The sequence below is a fragment of the Urtica dioica genome, chromosome 3, assembly GCF_054948205.1.
Source record: "Urtica dioica subsp. dioica isolate 48M chromosome 3, U.dioica_male_clone48M_v1_H2, whole genome shotgun sequence".
Classification (NCBI taxonomy): domain Eukaryota; kingdom Viridiplantae; phylum Streptophyta; class Magnoliopsida; order Rosales; family Urticaceae; genus Urtica; species Urtica dioica.
The window spans coordinates 25,600,445-25,618,224 of NC_142758.1; positions in this window are offsets into that span (position 1 = coordinate 25,600,445).

Consider the following 17,780-nt stretch of genomic DNA (forward strand, 5'->3'; position numbering starts at 1 on the left):
ACAATGGCCGTGTCGTCTATCGAGAACGTCACTCAGATGACGCACTCTCGCCTAAAGTGATAGGGACGGCCGCCGGAGACTTGAGAGATCACCTCAATTCCCTGAAGGATTCTCATGAGAGCGACTTGAGAGAAAAGCTCAACGCCCAACGCGAGATCGCGAGCAAGATCGTCTTGGGACGTCAACCACCCTCCACACTCGCCGCATTGGCCGTTGCTCCTGACTCGCGAAGGAAGAGGCGCAGAAAAGGTCGAGTTCCTAATGACCTTCCTTCTCCGACCCCGAAGCGATCCTTCATCCCTCTCAACACGACGCCCGACCGGATCTTGAGCTTACACAAGGAAAAGCTAGGATCCCCGACCCCGTTGAAAGCGGACCACGCGACACGGGACAGGAGCAAGCAATGCGACTATCACCAAGATCACGGACACGCAACCATTGAATTCTACCAACTTAGGAAGCAAATTGATTCCCTGATTCGAGGTGGGGATCTCAGGGAATTCGCCGCATCCGTTAGCAAGGTGACAACCCCGCCCGAGCGCCCGACTCGTCGGATGGAATGAGGCGTCTCAAGGGGCCGATGGTTAGGCCGGAGGTCCCAAAGAGAGACAAGCGCCCCCTACTCGCCGTGACGACTACCACAATTTCCGCCATTAGACTCACGTCCGAACTCGATCGGCTTCATGATCACTTTTATTTCGAAAATGTAATTTCCTTTTTTCGAAGAAGGCCAAGTGCCATGACAAACTGTAACGACCCCCTTATTGCAATAAAGAGTTATTTCACACATGACAAAATGTAATGCACACTATTGTATACCTCCAACACGAGAGTTTCTTGGCCTTCGTCTCACAAACGCAAGAAACTCGAGGGGCTAACAGGGATCAATGCTCAATAAAAAACAACTCAGCAACAACTCAAAAAACAAAAAAAATATTAATAATAATAAAGTCTCAAGGGGTCGATGGTTAGGCCGGAGGTCCCAAAGAAAGACTTTTCACGTAACTCCTCGTGCAGGCTCTACATGAGTCCTCGAGTTGAGACCTAGTCCACGAGTCGACTGATACTCCTCGTGCCGACTCTTCACGTAACTCCTCGAGATGAGTTCATTCCTCGAGTCGAGTTCGAATCCACGAGTCGACCGGTACTCCTCGTGTTGATTCTTCACGAAACTCCTCGTGCAGGCTCTATATGACTCCTCGAGTTGAGTCCGAGTCCACGAGTCGACTGATACTCCTCGTGCCGACTCTTCGCGTAACTCCTCGAGATGAGTTCATACCTCGAGTCGAGGCCAAGCCCACGAGTCGGCCGATACTCCTCTTGCCGACTCTAACGATTTGTCGGGATTTCAAGCTCGTCACCTCGCCCGGTCGAGCTCGCCACCTCGCCTGGTCGAGCTCGCCACCTCGCCTGGATGAGCTCGCCACCTCGTCTGGTCGAGCTCGCCACCTCGCCTGATCGAGCTCGTCTTGTCGAGCTCGTCACCTCGCCCGGTCGAGCTCGCCACCTCGCCTGGTCGAGCTCGCCACCTCGCCTGGACGAGTTCGCCACCTCGCCTGATCGAGCTCGTCTGGTTGAGCTCATCACCTCACCTGGTCGAGCTCGTCACCTCGCCTGGTCGAGCTCGTCACTTCGCCTGGTCGAGCTCGTCACTTTCGAACTCGCCACGTCGTCCAGTCGAGCTCGTCACTTCGTCTAGTCGAGCTCGCCGCGTCGTCCAGTCGAGCTCGTCACTTCGTCTAGTCTAGCTCGCCATGTCGTCCAGTCGAGCTCGTCACTTCGTCTAGTCGAGCTCGCCACTTCGTCTAGTCGAGCTGGAGCGACTTCACCACTTCGACCAAACGTCTTTGGATTCGGTTCGTCAGTTCGCCCAAACGTGTTGGGCTAACTCTCTCGAAACAGAAAATAAATAATAATAATAGTAAAGTCTCAAGGGGTCGATGGTTAGGCCGGAGGTCCCAAAGAGAGACTCCTCACGTAACTCCTCGAGATGAGTTCATTCCTCGAGTCGAGTTCGAGTCCACGATTCGACAAGCTACCCGTCGTGCCGACTCCACAAGTCTCCTTGAGGTGAGTTCATTCCTCGAGTCGAGTCCGGGTCCACGAGTCGACTGATACTCCTCGTGCCGACCCTCCACGTAACTCCGCGTGTAGGCTCTACATGAGTCCTCGAGTTGAGTCCCGAGTCCACGAGTCGACTGATGCTCCTCGTGCCGACTCTTCACGCAACTCCTCGAGATGAGTTCATTCCTCGAGTTGAGTTTGAGTCCACGAGTCGACTGATACTCCTCGTGCCGACTCTTCACGCAACTCCTCGAGATGAGTTCATTCCTCGAGCTGAGTTTGAGTCCACGAGTCGACTGATACTCCTCGTGCCGACTCTTCACGCAACTCCTCGAGATGAGTTCATTCCTCGAGCTGAGTTTGAGTCCACGAGTCGACTGATACTCCTCGTGCCGACCCTTCACGCGACTCCTCGAGGTGAGGTCTTTCCTCAAGTCGAGTTCGAGTCCACGAGTCGACTGATACTCCTCGTGCCGACTCTTCACGTAACTCCTCGTGCAGGCTCTGCATGGGTCCTCGAGTTGAGTTTGAGTCCACGAGTCGACTGATACTCCTCGTGCCAACCCTTCACGCGACTCCTCGAGATGAGGTCTTTCCTCGAGTCGAGTTCGAGTCCACGAGTCGACCAGTGCTCCTCGTGCCGACTCTTCACGTAACTCCTCGTGCAGGCTCTACATGAGTCCTCGAGTCGAGTTCGAGCCCATGAGTCGACTGAGACTCCTCATGCCGACTCTTCACGTAACTCCTCGTGCAGGCTCTACATGTCTCCTCGAGTTGAGTTCACTCCTCGAGTCGAATACCGAGTCCACAAGTCAACTAACTACTCCTTCGCAGGCTCTACATGAGTCCTTGAGTTGAGACCCAAGTCCGCGCTCGCCGCCCAGCTCGTGAGCCGACAGGCAGCGAGTTACAAATGGGTTTCAAAGGCGTGCGTCCGCAGGGCGTATCTGGTCTAGCCAGTGTCCACGGGAAACCTGGCAACACGAATGTGGTATCGCGCTCGCCGCCCAGCTCGTGAGCCGACAGGCAGCGAGTTACAAATGGGTTTCAAAGGCGTGCGTCCGCAAGGCGAATCTGGTCTAGCCAGCATCCACGGGAAACCTGGCCACACGAATGTGGCATCGCGCTCGCCGCCCAGCTCGTGAGCCGACAGGCAGCGAGTTACAAATGGGTTTCAAAGGCGTGCGTCCGCAGGACGTATCTGGTCTAGCCAGCGTCCACGGGAAACCTGGCCACACGAATGTGGCATCGCGCTAGCCGCCTAGCTCGTGAGCCGATAGGCAGCGAGTTACAAATGGGTTTCAAAGGCTTGCGTCCGCAGGACGTATCTGGTCTAGCCAACGTCCACGGGAAACTTGGCCACACGGATGTGGCATCATGCTCGCCGACCAGCTCGTGCACCGACAGGCAGCGAGTTACGAATGGGTTTCAAAGGCTTGCGTCCGCAAGGCGTATAGATGGTCTAGCCAGCGTCCACGGGAAACCTGGCCACACGAATGTGGCATCGCGCTCGCCACCCACCTCGTGAGCTGACAGGCAGCGAGTTACAAATGGGTTTCAAAGGCTTGCGTCCGCAGGACGTATCTGGTCTAGCCAGCGTCCACGGGAAACTTGGCCACACGGATGTGGCATCACGCTCGCCGCCCAGCTCGTGCCCCGATAGGCAGCGAGTTACGAATGGGTTTCAAAGGCTTGCGTCCGCCGGGCGTATCTGGTCTAGCCAGCGTCCACGGGAAACCTGGCCACACGAATGTGGCACCGCGCTCGCCGCCCAGCTCGTGAGCCGATAGGCAACGAGTTACAAGTGGGTTTAAAAGGCCTGCGTCCGCCGGACGTAATTGGTCAAGCCAGCGTCCACGGAAAACCCGCTCACACCAAGCGCGACGCAATAAAGTCGCCCCTCGCAATGCGCCGAGGCCGCTCTGCGATGTACTCACAAACTCGAGAGTGGTTATCTGAAGTCCGTATGCCGACGTGATTTTTGAGTTTCCACTCGACCAACGCTTGACCAGAAACTCGGGGGGCTAATGTTGTCGGCCCGTCGACGACCGACAGGGGCAAAAGAGTCAAAACGCACCACGATAGGCGGGACGGTCACAACGACTCCCGACTGGCCAGCGAAGGACCACACGGCGACTCCCGGCCGGCCACGTTCCGACCGGTCGACTCCCGGCCGGCGACCGGTCGACTCCCGGCCGGCGACCGGCCGGCAGGTGGCCGGCCTAGAGCCGGCGCCCGACCAATGGCCGGCCCAGAGCCGGCTCCCGGCCGGTGGCCGGTCCAAGGCCGGCGCAGACCCGGCCTTCCTCCATCGCCGACTAAGACCCGGCCTTCCTCCATTACCGACTCAGACCCGGCCTTCCTCCATGGCCGACTCAGACCTGGCCCTCCTCTCCAAGGCCACCTCAGAGCCGTCCTTCCTCTCCAAGGCCACCTCAGAGCTGCCCCTCCTCTCCAAGGCCGCCTCAAAGCCGTCCTTCCTCTCCAAGGCCGCCTCAGAGCCGTCCTTCCTCTCCAAAGCCGCCTCAGAGCCGTCCTTCCTCTCCAACGCCGACTCAGAGCCGTCCTTCCTCTCCAAGGCCGCCTCAGAGCCGTCCTTCCTCTCCAAGGCCGCCTCAGAGCCGTCCTTCCTCTCCAACGCCGACTCAGAGCCGTCCTTCCTGTCCAAGGCCGCCTCAGAGCCGTCCCTCCTCTCCAAGGCCGCCTCAGAGCCATCCCTCCTCTCCAAGGACGCCTCAGAGCCGTCCTTCCTCTCCAAGGCCGCCTCTGAGCCGTCCCTCCTCTCCAAGGCCGCCTCAGAGCCGTCCCTCCTCTCCAAGGCCGCCTCAGAGCCGTCCTTCCTCTCCAAGGCCGCCTCTGAGCCGTCCTTCCTCTCCAAGGCCGCCTCTGAGCCGTACTTCCTCTCCAAGGCCGCCTCAGAGCCGTCCCTCGTCTCCAAGGCCGACTCAAAGCTGTCCTTCCTCTCTAAGGCCGCCTCAGAGCGGTCATTCTTCTCCAAGGCCGCCTCAGAGCCGTCCTTCCTCTTCAAGGCCGCCTTAGAGCCGTCCTTCCTCTCCAAGGCCGCCTCAGAGCCGTCCTTCCTCTCCAAGGCCGCCTCAGAGCCGTCCCTCCTCTCCAAGGCCACCTCAGAGCCGTCCTTCCTTTCCAATGCCGCCTCAGAGCCGTCCTTCCTCTCCAAGGCGGCCTCAGAGCCATCCCTCCTCTCCAAGGCCACCTCAAAGCCGTCCTTCCTCTCCAAGGCCGCCTCAAAGCCGGCCCTCGGCCAAGGGGATGCCCAAAGAACCCCTTGGTCGCCTATAAATACCAGGGCCCCTCCCCTGGTCCAGGTAATCCAATTTTGAGTCTTGAAATGCTGTCGAACTCGTATTTCACTCGTTTCGCTCATCTTTGGCCTCTCACCACCTCTAAAACCTCTATACTCCACCTCAATCCCACTAATGTTGAGCGTCCGAGAGGTAAACAGAGGCACCCCCTCTGTTTCCCCTTTGTAGTTCACGTGTTCTCTCTTCCTTTTCTGGTGCTTGGACGAACTCAAGGGACATTCACAGCTAAGGGACGACTTGCGATACCAAGTCCGACACGCTCGAGTCAAGGCGAGACTGTTGGAATCGATCTAGGGTTTGAGAAAATAATTAACGCTTCGGTAAGCGGCGGAATTTTAAAAATTTTCTTTTACAAGTAAAAACAGTTTTTACTAACCTAGACAAGTGCAAGTACATGTAATTAAAAACCAATATGAGCTAGAAGTTTACTAACCTTTCTTGAAGCTTGAACTTTGAAGAAGCTTTTGGAAAGTTTGCAATGCTCGTCTCCCCTCGCAGCACGTCTCTCTTCCTTTCCTCGGCACCTCGAGCAACCACGAAAGTTTCTATCACTAAATCACTCGAAAAGAAGGAATCAGTGAGTGGGCACTTTTAAACACTACGACTTAAGAACGAGTCTTGAAGTCGCAGAGCTAAACTCTAGGTCAAATGAGGACCTAGGTGCCAAAACAAAAATCGAAATTGAATAGAGAGAGAGAGGAGAGGGGCGGCCAAGTTAGAGAGAGAAGCTCTCAATCTCTAAAACTTGGAATGAATGAAATGTGAAGAATAAGGCTCCTATTTATAGGAGAGGTCTCACCTTCAATAAGGTAGTTTCCTCTTCTATAGAATATCACATATTCATGAGCCAATTTCCTTTTCTTCTCCTTATTTCACACGGCCAAAGAGGATCCAAGATATCCTCATATTTGTTTCCTCTTTTGACTCTACTTGGGCGCCCATCTTGATTCCTCTTAGAGGAAATTTGTTTCCTCTTTTTCTTTTGGCAAGTATCTAAATACATTAATGCACAAAATAATCTCTCTTTCACACTAAGGGCTGCACGAAATTTGGTCTCCCATTCACTTGGGTTGGACGGCCAAAAGCCTTCTAAAAAGGCTTTCTAGGTTTTTCTTTAATTGTTCATGACAACATAAGAAAAGCCCATTAAGAATTTTCAAGTAAAATTCTATGAAATGAAATTAATTCACAAGGCCCAATAAACATGTTATGGCCGTGTGATATAATATGTCATCATATGACATTGTCAAAAAAAATTTATTGACATTCATTTCATGCCATGTCCAAAAAGACAAAATTACCCTTTTGACAATTTTCGTTCTTGTTTTGACTTAGCTTCCAGTTTAACTATTCCTATCGATGTGATTCGTGATAGTGACCTCATGGACCCAAATGAACAAAGTTTGAGCTAAACACTTGGACTCAAAAGTTCACAAACCTTTTCCAAGTTTAGCTTAATGCCAACTGACTCCACTAAAGAGTTGACACTGAAAATCTCTCGGTTCAAATGAATTTATTTTCTACTCAAGAATTCACCTAATTATAATGAGCGGATGCACTGAATACTATCTATGTTTACCCTTCATGAATGTCATCAGCTAGTCGGGATTTACTAAATTACCATTTTACCCTTCTAGCTGTTATTTCCTCAACTCCTTTGTCGCTTGTGAATAAGTTAGAAACAATGTATTGACGAGGAGCTAACAAGTCACATTGTTTCATCCAAAAGAGTCAGGACTCAATTTGGACACTGGCCAGTTCATTTATTCACACTCCAAGGAACAAAGCATGAGGTGACATACATTGCATTTCAGCAATCTTGTACATGAATTCCATATCTATGAGAACTTCACAAAGTTACTCATGACATACTCACAACTTAGTACTTCACCAATAGGCCCTGTTCGGAATCACATAGTGAGTCCGAACTCTGACTTTCTCAAATGAGAATACTAAGGTGTGAAATGGCATGTCTCATTTCAGGATTAAGGTAAGCATGATGCAATTCATACATAGTGACTTCGAGACATAAGAGGTTAAATGGTTTGTTCTTATATTGTCTCTAGAAGTGCACTGGTCAATTCAGTACCTTCGGAAGATACCTAGAAGAACTATAGAGTCCCCAACTCTCAATGCCTCATAACCAGACATCATAGATTCTTCTAACAATCATACTGAGGTCAATAGTCCTTTGACCCTAAGATTGCGAATATATCGTTTTAAGCAAACTACGAAGAGTTTGTTCATGCAAATCTACATTTGTCTCTTCGTAAGTTGTTAAGTTTGTTTATGGACTAAAAGACTAAGGTTTTATCATAAAGCTTCAAACAAAGAAAGAATGAATGAACGTTTCAACTTTATTAATGAATAAGCAATTACAAGCAAGAGTCTTCGTAAGACTATATGACATCAAATGTACATAAATAGACACTACTACTCTTCCTGTGGGCACCATTGACAACAAACTCCCACTTGACTCAAAGAAGATGTGAGTAGTCCTAAATGCCTAATCCCTCTCGAAGTTGGTCGAAGACCATGTTCGCTAGGGCCTTGGTGAATGGATCTTCCAGAGATCTACTTCACCTCCACGTCTCCGCGTTGCGCGATCTCTCGAATCAAATGGTATTTCCTCTCAATATGTTTAGAGCGCTTATGGCTTCGAGGTTCCTTTGAGTTAGCGACAGCCCCACTATTATCACAATAAAGGGTCATGGGCTCGTCGACGTTTGGAACAACTTCCAAATACTTAAGGAATTTTCTAAGCCATACAGCCTCTTTGGATGCTTCACAAGCAGCCACATATTCTGCTTCCATTGTGGAGTCAGCAATGCAAGACTGCTTAATACTTCTCCACACAACAGCTCCACCATTAAGGATGAACACAGATCCTGAAGTGGATTTCCTGGAATCCTTATCCGCTTGAAAATCGGAGTCGGTATATCCCGTCATAGTCAGGTCAGTACCTGAGTACGTAAGCATCAAGTTCCTAGTTCTTCGAAGATACTTAAGAACATGCTTAACAGCATTCCAGTGCTCGGGTCCAGGGTTGGATTGGAAACGACTAACTACGCCAACGGCGAAACAAATGTCAGGTCTAGTGCAAAGCATAGAATACATGAGGCTTCCTACGGCAGAGGCGTAAGGAATCTTCCTCATGTCTTCAATCTCTTGTGCAGTCTTGGGAGACTGGTCCTTAGAGAGTGAAACTCCATGCCTAAAGGGTGTTTGACCCCTCTTGCAGTCTTGCATCGAGAAGCGATCCATCACCTTATCAATATAAGATGCTTGAGAGTGCGACTGGGTCCGGTTTTTCCTATCTCGAAAGATTTGGATCCCCAGAATGTACGTGGCTTCTCCTAGATCCTTCATATCGAATTGCTTTGCCAGCCAGACCTTAACCTCAGATAACTTACCCACGTCATTACCAATGAGTAGTATATCATCGACATATAGTACCTGAAACACAACTTTACCTTCGTGTATTAACTTGTACACACAAGGCTCATCTATTGACTGTTCAAAGCCAAAGCTCTTTACAGTTTCATCGAATCTAATATTCCATGACCTAGATGCTTGCTTTAGTCCATAAATGGATTTAAGCAACTCACAAACCTTGGTCTCTTGACCTTTATCCACGAAACCGTCTGGTTGAGCCATGTAAATGCGCTCGTCAAGATTGCCATTCAGAAAGGCTGTCTTGGCATCCATTTGCCAGATCTCATAGTCGAGAGCTGCAGCTATAGATAGGAGTATGCGGATGGATTTAAGCATCGCGACTGGCGAGAAGGTCTTTTCATAGTCAATCCCTTCTTGTTGGGTATAACCCTTCGCCACAAGTCGTGCTTTGAACATCTCGACTATCCCATCAGGACCCCTTTTCTTCTTGTATATCCACTTACACCCTACGGGTTTAATCCCTTCAGGAAGGTCTACAAGTTTCCAGACTTTGTTGAGATACATCGAGTGCATTTCAACTTTCATGGCGTCAAGCCAAAGGTTTGATTCAGAACAAGCCATCGCTTGGCTATAGGAAACAGGGTCATCCATGTCGGAGACGGCTACAAGAGAGTCTCCATAAGACATGTACCTGTCAGGCTTTTGAGTAGCCCTCCCACTACGTCGAAGTACTACTTGACGAGATTCTAATGAGTTAGGTTGTGTTTCAGTTGGGGTAAGAACAGTTCTTACAGATGAGGTAGAAGCTTCCTCACCCAACTTTTCTTCAAGCACAATTTTGCTTCTAGGTTTCGCATCCTTCATGAAGTCCTCCTCAAGGAAACGAGCATTCGTGCTAACGAAAGTCTTATCGTCCTCGGGACTATAGAAAATGAAACCTTTGGTTTCCTTTGGATATTCCACAAACAGGCACAATTCTGACCTACTAGCCAACTTGCTAGTCTTTTGCCTTAGCACATGTGCAGGGCAACCCCAAATTCGGATGTGGCCCAAACTTACTTTACGGCCAGTCCATCTTTCATAAGGAGTACCAGGAACCGTTTTAGACGGAACTTGGTTCAGAATGTAAGCGGCTGTTTCGAGGGCATATCCCCAAAAGGAAAGCGGGAGTAATGAGTAACTCATCATCGATCTAACCATCTCCATAAGAGTTCGGTTTCTTCTCTCTGACACTCCGTTTTGTTGAGGTGTGCCAGGTGCGGTAAGCTGAGAAGCGATACCTTCTTCTTTAAGAAAGTCATCGAACTCTCCAGACATATACTCACCACCTCGATCAGATCGAAGGGTTTTGATCACTTTACCAGTTTGCTTTTCCACTAAAGCCCTAAAGACCTTAAATACGTTAAAGGTCTCGGATTTGTGTTTGAGCAAATAGACAAACCCATATCGTGAGTAATCATCAGTGAAGGTAACGAAGTATTCGTATCCTCCACGTGCCTGTTGGCTGAGCGGACCACATACATCAGAATGTATTAGTTCCAGCAACTCAGTGGCTCTTCGACCTTTATCAGAGAAAGGTCGCTTAGTCATTTTTCCTTCTATGCAGGATTCACAAGTAGGTAGTGAACCTATTGCAGAGGCTTGGAGTGGACCATCCCTCACAAGTCTCTTAATCCTTTCTAGACTGATATGACCAAGTCTTAAGTGCCATAGGTGTGTTGATTTTGTTAGATCGGAGGATTCAGAAAGTTTGATCCTCTTTGGCTCCCTAATTAGATCATTATCTATTTCGGTGTCTAAAAGAGAAGGTTGAGTGGGATAGATGTAGAAAAGAGCATTCTTCATACATGCATCAGTGACAAAAGAATTATCAGGAAACGAAATACGAATTCCATTCTTAATGAACTTTAAACAATAATCTTGCTCACGAAGACGAGCAACGGATATTAAGTTCTTCCCAAAGGTAGGAACAAAATAAACATTATTCAAGTTTAAAGTGCGGTCTTCAAAAGACAGCGTCACGGATCCCACAGCCTTTGCAGACACCAGGCTCCCATCACCCCATTTGAAACAGAACTCGCCTTCCTCTAAGCTTTTGGTTTTCTTGAAACCATTCAAGGAACAACAAATATAGTTAGTAGCAGCGGAGTCAATAATCCACCATGATACATTATCAGCTACTAAGCATGCTTCGGTAACTAGTACAATACTATGTTCCTTTGCTTTGAGATAGGCGGGACAGTTCTTTTTATCGGCCTTGTATGGTCTCTTCACAGTTCTAGAGGCGGAGGCTTTTTGCTCAGTAGCATGTGCCTCTCCTTGATTCCTCTTTCTCTTAGTGAGACTTACAGCAGTGTGAAGTTCCTCCATAAGCTTGGTAACAGTGTACTCTAGCTTGTTAATGGAGCAGTTCATCTTAGAGGTATCAAGAGATGCGGGGAGAGTTTCTAAGATCATATCTATGACATTCTTCCCATCATTCTCAGATCCTAGGATTTCCATCTTATTTAGAAAACTAATGATCAGTATCATAAAGTCTCTAATAGGAGTCCTAGCCTTCATATGACAGTTCATAAACTGTCGGACTGCTTGTTGCCTTGCTTGACGCCTTTGCCCTCCAAACATCTCAAGGAGATTGTAGAGCATGTCAGCGGCAGTCTCGAAGTCACGATGTTGCTCTTTCAGCATATTGTTCATAGATGCCAAGATATAGCACCTCACAATCTCATCGGATCGAAGCCATGCTGCTAAGGCGTCATTGTCCTCTTGAGTTGAATCATCATTCGTCAGAGGAGGACACGGGGTGGTGAGTACCCATTTGTGCTTGTTAACGGTAGGTATTATGTCGAGGTTACGTTTCGAATCTACGTAGTTTTCGTTTTTGAGTTTGATCGAGGAAAGAAAGATAGAGAGATGGTTGAGAGACATATTGCCTATATAAGTTTGAACAAGTTTATGATTAGTCTTTGGTTTAGGATTTAAGTTTTATTAAGACTTTTATAAAATCCAAAGGTGTTATAAACCAAACGATAATTTACTCCCTCAAGAGAAGGCCGCAAAAAATCTCCTTTTATAAGTAAATGACACATCATTAATGCTAAGCCAAGATGTCAATACATCTATTTTGACTAGCCACCTTGTAAATTGGTTTGATAACTCACATCCTTTCGCAGGGCCTCGAGGGAGGATTACTAGGGATTGAGCCTAAGTGTGCAACCAACCACTTCGTCCAAAAGATCAACTTTGAAAAACAATCCCCCAAGGGGAGGCCTTGCCATCATCGTCTCACTCTCGGACGTAGCTCATTGAGCAATGATCAGAGTAAAGCGCCCTTGAGTACTCTCATTTAAGAGAGGGCCACGAGGGTGACTCTTAGTCCGGCGACACTTGCACTTTTCATTAGTGTTGGGGATCGTGGGTTACAAACAACAAGTATAACCCTCCCACTTAGTTTTTGGAGTTGGTTCATCGACTCTTTTAACTTCGGAAACAAATTTCCTAGTTAGAGAGCGACAGAGCGGACAACTAGAAGAGAATCCTAGATCGACATGTTCAGAGCAGTATTAGTGCATAAAGGCACAAGGTACATACTCGATCTTTTCCTATTTTCTATTTCGGGAAAGTGCGTGAGGGAAGTGTGAACTTCAACTCACTCGAACACATGAAAGTTTGAGATTACACATCTTTTTATTTTTCGGCTTGTCTACAAGGAGACCTCCCACTCAAATTTTCAAGAGGATATAGATTTTGAACATATGTGATATAGATATAGTTTTGAAAACATTTTGAAAACTTATTTGATATGGGTGACAAAATATTTTTCAAGTTTGAAAGTGAAAACGGTTTTTCAAAATTCAAACTAGTTTTGTAAAAACTCAATTTCAATTAATCTTTCAAAAATCAAAACTTTTAATCTTTACACATCATGTTTATAATCATATGAAAAACATTTTTGCTCAAGAAAATTTTCTCATTAGAGTTCTATAACTCATGGTAGTGGGGTTTGAAAATCCGGATTTCTAAAAACTGGAGTTTCAGACAGCCGCGCACCTCGGAGTAAAATCGCCATATCTGGCGGCTCCGATGTCCTTTTGAGCCGAAACTGGTGGCATTGGACAGAGGACAGAAAGAGATTTAATTTGATTTAAGAATCATTAAATTTAGATTTCTGAGCAGAGAGTTATCCCACTTTTAATGCGGGTTTACTCCAGCTCGAAGAAAAAGAAATAAATTAAAGCTTGGTCCTTTTTAGGTGCGAAAAAGAATCGAGTGTAACGGAACGTTTTATGAAGGTTGTTAAAGCTTTTATTTGTGTTTTATTAGCAAGGTAATAACAAGGCATAAAAGAAATAACAACAAGCATAAAACGATTCAAGTAAAAATAAGAAACTAGCAAGATAACAAAACTAGTCACAAAATTTTACTCGAAATTTCTCAAACCTTTAAAACACGTTTTTCAATATAAAAAATTAAAAACTTTTAGAACTGATTCTAATGTGTTTTAAAAACATCCCAAAATCATAGAAAAAAAACATGGTTTTTAATTTAAAGGCATGAGCAATAAATTAAAAAAAATCTAAGATTACAATTCTAACTTGTCACAAAATTAGTAAACTTTCGAAAACGATTTTCAAGCTCATAATTTTAAAAACATGTACATGCTAATCTTTGACCATAGCTCTGATACCATTTGTTGGAATCGATCTAGGGTTTGAGAAAATAATTAACGCTTCGGTAAGCGGCGGAATTTTAAAAATTTTATTTTACAAGTAAAAACAGTTTTTACTAACCTAGACAAGTGCAAGTACATGTAATTAAAAACCAATATGAGCTAGAAGTTTACTAACCTTTCTTGAAGCTTGAACTTTGAAGAAGCTTTCGGAAAGTTTGCAATGCTCGTCTCCCCTCGCAGCACGTCTCTCTTCCTTTCCTCGGCACCTCGAGCAACCACGAAAGTTTCTATCACTAAATCACTCGAAAAGAAGGAATCAGTGAGTGGGCACTTTTAAACACTACGACTTAAGAACGAGTCTTGAAGTCGCAGAGCTAAACTCTAGGTCAAATGAGGACCTAGGTGCCAAAACAAAAATCGAAATTGAATAGAGAGAGAGAGGAGAGGGGCGGCCAAGCTAGAGAGAGAAGCTCTCAATCTCTAAAACTTGGAATGAATGAAATGTGAAGAATAAGGCTCCTATTTATAGGAGAGGTCTCACCTTCAATAAGGTAGTTTCCTCTTCTATAGAATATCACATATTCATGAGCCAATTTCCTTTTCTTCTCCTTATTTGACTCTACTTGGGCGCCCATCTTGATTCCTCTTAGAGGAAATTTGTTTCCTCTTTTTCTTTTGGCAAGTATCTAAATACATTAATGCACAAAATAATCTCTCTTTCACACTAAGGGCTGCACGAAATTTGGTCTCCCATTCACTTGGGTTGGACGGCCAAAAGCCTTCTAAAAAGGCTTTCTAGGTTTTTCTTTAATTGTTCATGACAACATAAGAAAAGCCCATTAAGAATTTTCAAGTAAAATTCTATGAAATGAAATTAATTCACAAGGCCCAATAAACATGTTATGGCCGTGTGATATAATATGTCATCATATGACATTGTCAAAAAAAATTTATTGACATTCATTTCATGCCATGTCCAAAAAGACAAAATTACCCTTTTGACAATTTTCGTTCTTGTTTTGACTTAGCTTCCAGTTTAACTATTCCTATCGATGTGATTCGTGATAGTGACCTCATGGACCCAAATGAACAAAGCTTGAGCTAAACACTTGGACTCAAAAGTTCACAAACCTTTTCCAAGTTTAGCTTAATGCCAACTGACTCCACTAAAGAGTTGACACTGAAAATCTCTCGGTTCAAATGAATTTATTTTCTACTCAAGAATTCGACTTAATTACGATGAGCGGATCCACTGAATATTATCTATGTTTACCCTTCATGAATGTCATCAGCTAGTCGGGATTTACTAAATTACCATTTTACCCTTCTAGCTGTTATTTCCTCAACTCCTTTGTCGCTTGTGAATAAGTTAGAAACAATGTATTGACGAGGAGCTAACAAGTCACATTGTTTCATCCAAAAGAGTCAGGACTCAATTTGGACACTGGCCAGTTCATTTATTCACACTCCAAGGAATAAAGCATGAGGTGACATACATTGCATTTCAGCAATCTTGTACATGAATTCCATATCTATGAGAACTTCACCAAGTTACTCATGACATACTCACAACTTAGTATTTCACCAATAGGCCCTGTTCGGAATGACATAGTGAGTCCGAACTCTGACTTTCTCAAATGAGAATACAAAGGTGTGAAATGGCATGTCTCATTTCAGGATTAAGGTAAGCATGATGCAATTCATACATAGTGACTTCGAGACATAAGAGGTTAAATGGTTTGTTCTTATATTGTCTCTAGAAGTGCACTGGTCAATTCAGTACCTTCGGAAGATACCTAGAAGAACTATAGAGTCCCCAACTCTCAATGCCTCATAACCAGACATCATAGATTCTTCTAACAATCATACTGAGGTCAATAGTCCTTTGACCCTAAGATTGCGAATATATCGTTTTAAGCAAACTACGAAGAGTTTGTTCATGCAAATCTACATTTGTCTCTTCGTAAGTTGTTACGTTTGTTTATGGACTAAAAGACTAAGGTTTTATCATAAAGCTTCAAACAAAGAAAGAATGAATGAACGTTTCAACTTTATTAATGAATAAGCAATTACAAGCAAGAGTCTTCGTAAGACTATATGACATCAAATGTACATAAATAGACACTACTACTCTTCTTGTGGGCACCATTGACAACAGAGACCACTTGGTCCGGCCTTGGGTCTAACCGCCTTTGACTCCTAAATCGTTGTCCGAAAAAACAGCGACAACAGTGTTGTAAGCGTCAACCAAGATGTAAGTTGTATCCAAAAACCGGGGATTCTTTTTCCTTCCCCAAGGGGGGGTATTTATAGTTGTGGAGAGAGGCCTTGGAGAGGAAGGACGGCTCTGAGGGAGCGGGGCGCGCGAGGCTTCATGCCCAAGAGGGAGCAGGGCGCGCGGGACATGTCGCCTGGATGGGAGCGGGGCGTGCCGGGCGCGGGATTTGGCTAGGCGCGGCGTGCCCGGCAGCGGGCGTGCCTGGTCGAGGCGGCACGAGTGCTCGACCGAGGTGGCCGAGGTGACCGAGGTGGCAAGGACGCTTGGCCGAGGTGGCCGAGGTGGCAAAGACTCTCGGCCGAGGTGGCAAAGACGCTCGGCCGAGGTGGCCGAGGTGGCAAGGACGCTCGGCCGAGGTGGCCGAGTTGGCAAGGACGCTCGGCCGAGGTGGCAAAGACGCTCGGCCGAGGTGGTCGAAGTGGCAAGGACACTCGGCCGAGGTGGCAAGGACGCTCGGCCAAGGTGGCCGAGATGGCCGAAGTGGCAGGGACACTCGGCCGAGGTGGCCGAGGTGACAAAGACACTTGGCCGAGGTGTGCGCAGGACGGGAGGCCAGGGCGCGCAGGAGTGCGCGTGCGGACCGAGAGGCCGGGGCACGGGTGCGTCAGGGCCCTCGGGCCCGTTGGGCTTCCGGCCGGCAAAGCCCGGCTGGCGTTGAATCGTTTATGAATTTCCGGTGTCCCTAAAACGACCGGTAACAACGAGCGTTGCAACTTTCCAAAAGCTTCTAAAAGTTCAAGCTTCAAGAAAGGTTAGTAAACTTCTTAGCTCATAATAGTTTTTATTTATATGTACTTGCTCTTTGTCTAGGTTAGTAAAAACTGTTTTTACTTGAAAATAAAATTTTTAAAATTCCGCCACTTTGCGAAGCGTTAAACTTTTTCTTAAACCCTAGATCAATTCCAACACTGTGGTCGTTCTCCTTGACTTCTCTGTTCTCGTTGCCCTTTTCACCCTCGTCAGTTGAGGGTGCGCTTGGGAATTCGGCTATGAAGTCGGCGAGGGCTTGGCCCTTGATGGCGGTTCTCGGTTGGAACTCGACCCCGTACTCGCCCAACTCCTGGGACCATATGGCAATTCGAGAGGAGGTCCCTTTTTGCAGGGCCTTCTCGATGGGGTGTCCCGTGGCTACCACGATGGGGTGAGCTTGGAAGTAGGGTCGGAGCTTTCTCGCACTCATGACAAGGGCGAGGGACAATTTCTCGATTTCCATGTATCGGGTCTCGGCGTCGAGAAGCGCCTTGCTAACGTAATAGACCGGCCATTGCACCTTGTCTTCTTCGCGTATGAGAACCGCACTCACGTCCCTATCGGAGACCGCGAGGTAAACGTACGAGGTTTCGCCATCCTTCGGCTTCGCGAGGAACGGGGGGGAGGTGAAATAGGCTTTCATTTCGCGGAACGCTTCCTCGCACTCCTCCGTCCATACTAACCCGTCGGTTTTCTTCAGTGCCTTGAAAAACGGTTGGCACCTATCAGTGGCCTTGAAAACGAATCGCGTCAAGGCGGCGATCCTTCCCGTCAAACTCTGTACTTCTTTCACCTTTTGCGGCGACCTCATCTCTAAGATCGCCCTAATCTTCTCGGGGTTAGCCTCGATCCCGCGGCGGCTAACCATGTAGCCCAAGAATTTACCGGACTCAACCCCAGAGGCGCACTTGTTGGGGTTGAGCTTCATCCTGTAGCATTGTAGGATCGTGAACATCTCTCTTGTTGGAATCGATCTAGGGTTTAAGAAAATAATTAACGCTTCGGTAAGCGGCGGAATTTTAAAAATTTTCTCTTACAAGTAAAAACGGTTTTTACTAACCTAGACAAGTGCAAGTACATGTAATTAAAAACTATTATAAGCTAAGAATTTTACTAAACTTTCTTGAAGCTTGAACCTTGAAGAAGCTTTTGGAAAGTTGCAACGCTCGTCTCCCTTCGCAGCACGTCTCTCTTTCTTTCCTCGGCACCTCGAGCAACCACGAAAGTTTCTATCACTAAATCACTCGAAATAAAGGAATTAGTGAGTGGGCACTTTTAAACACTACGACTTAAGAAC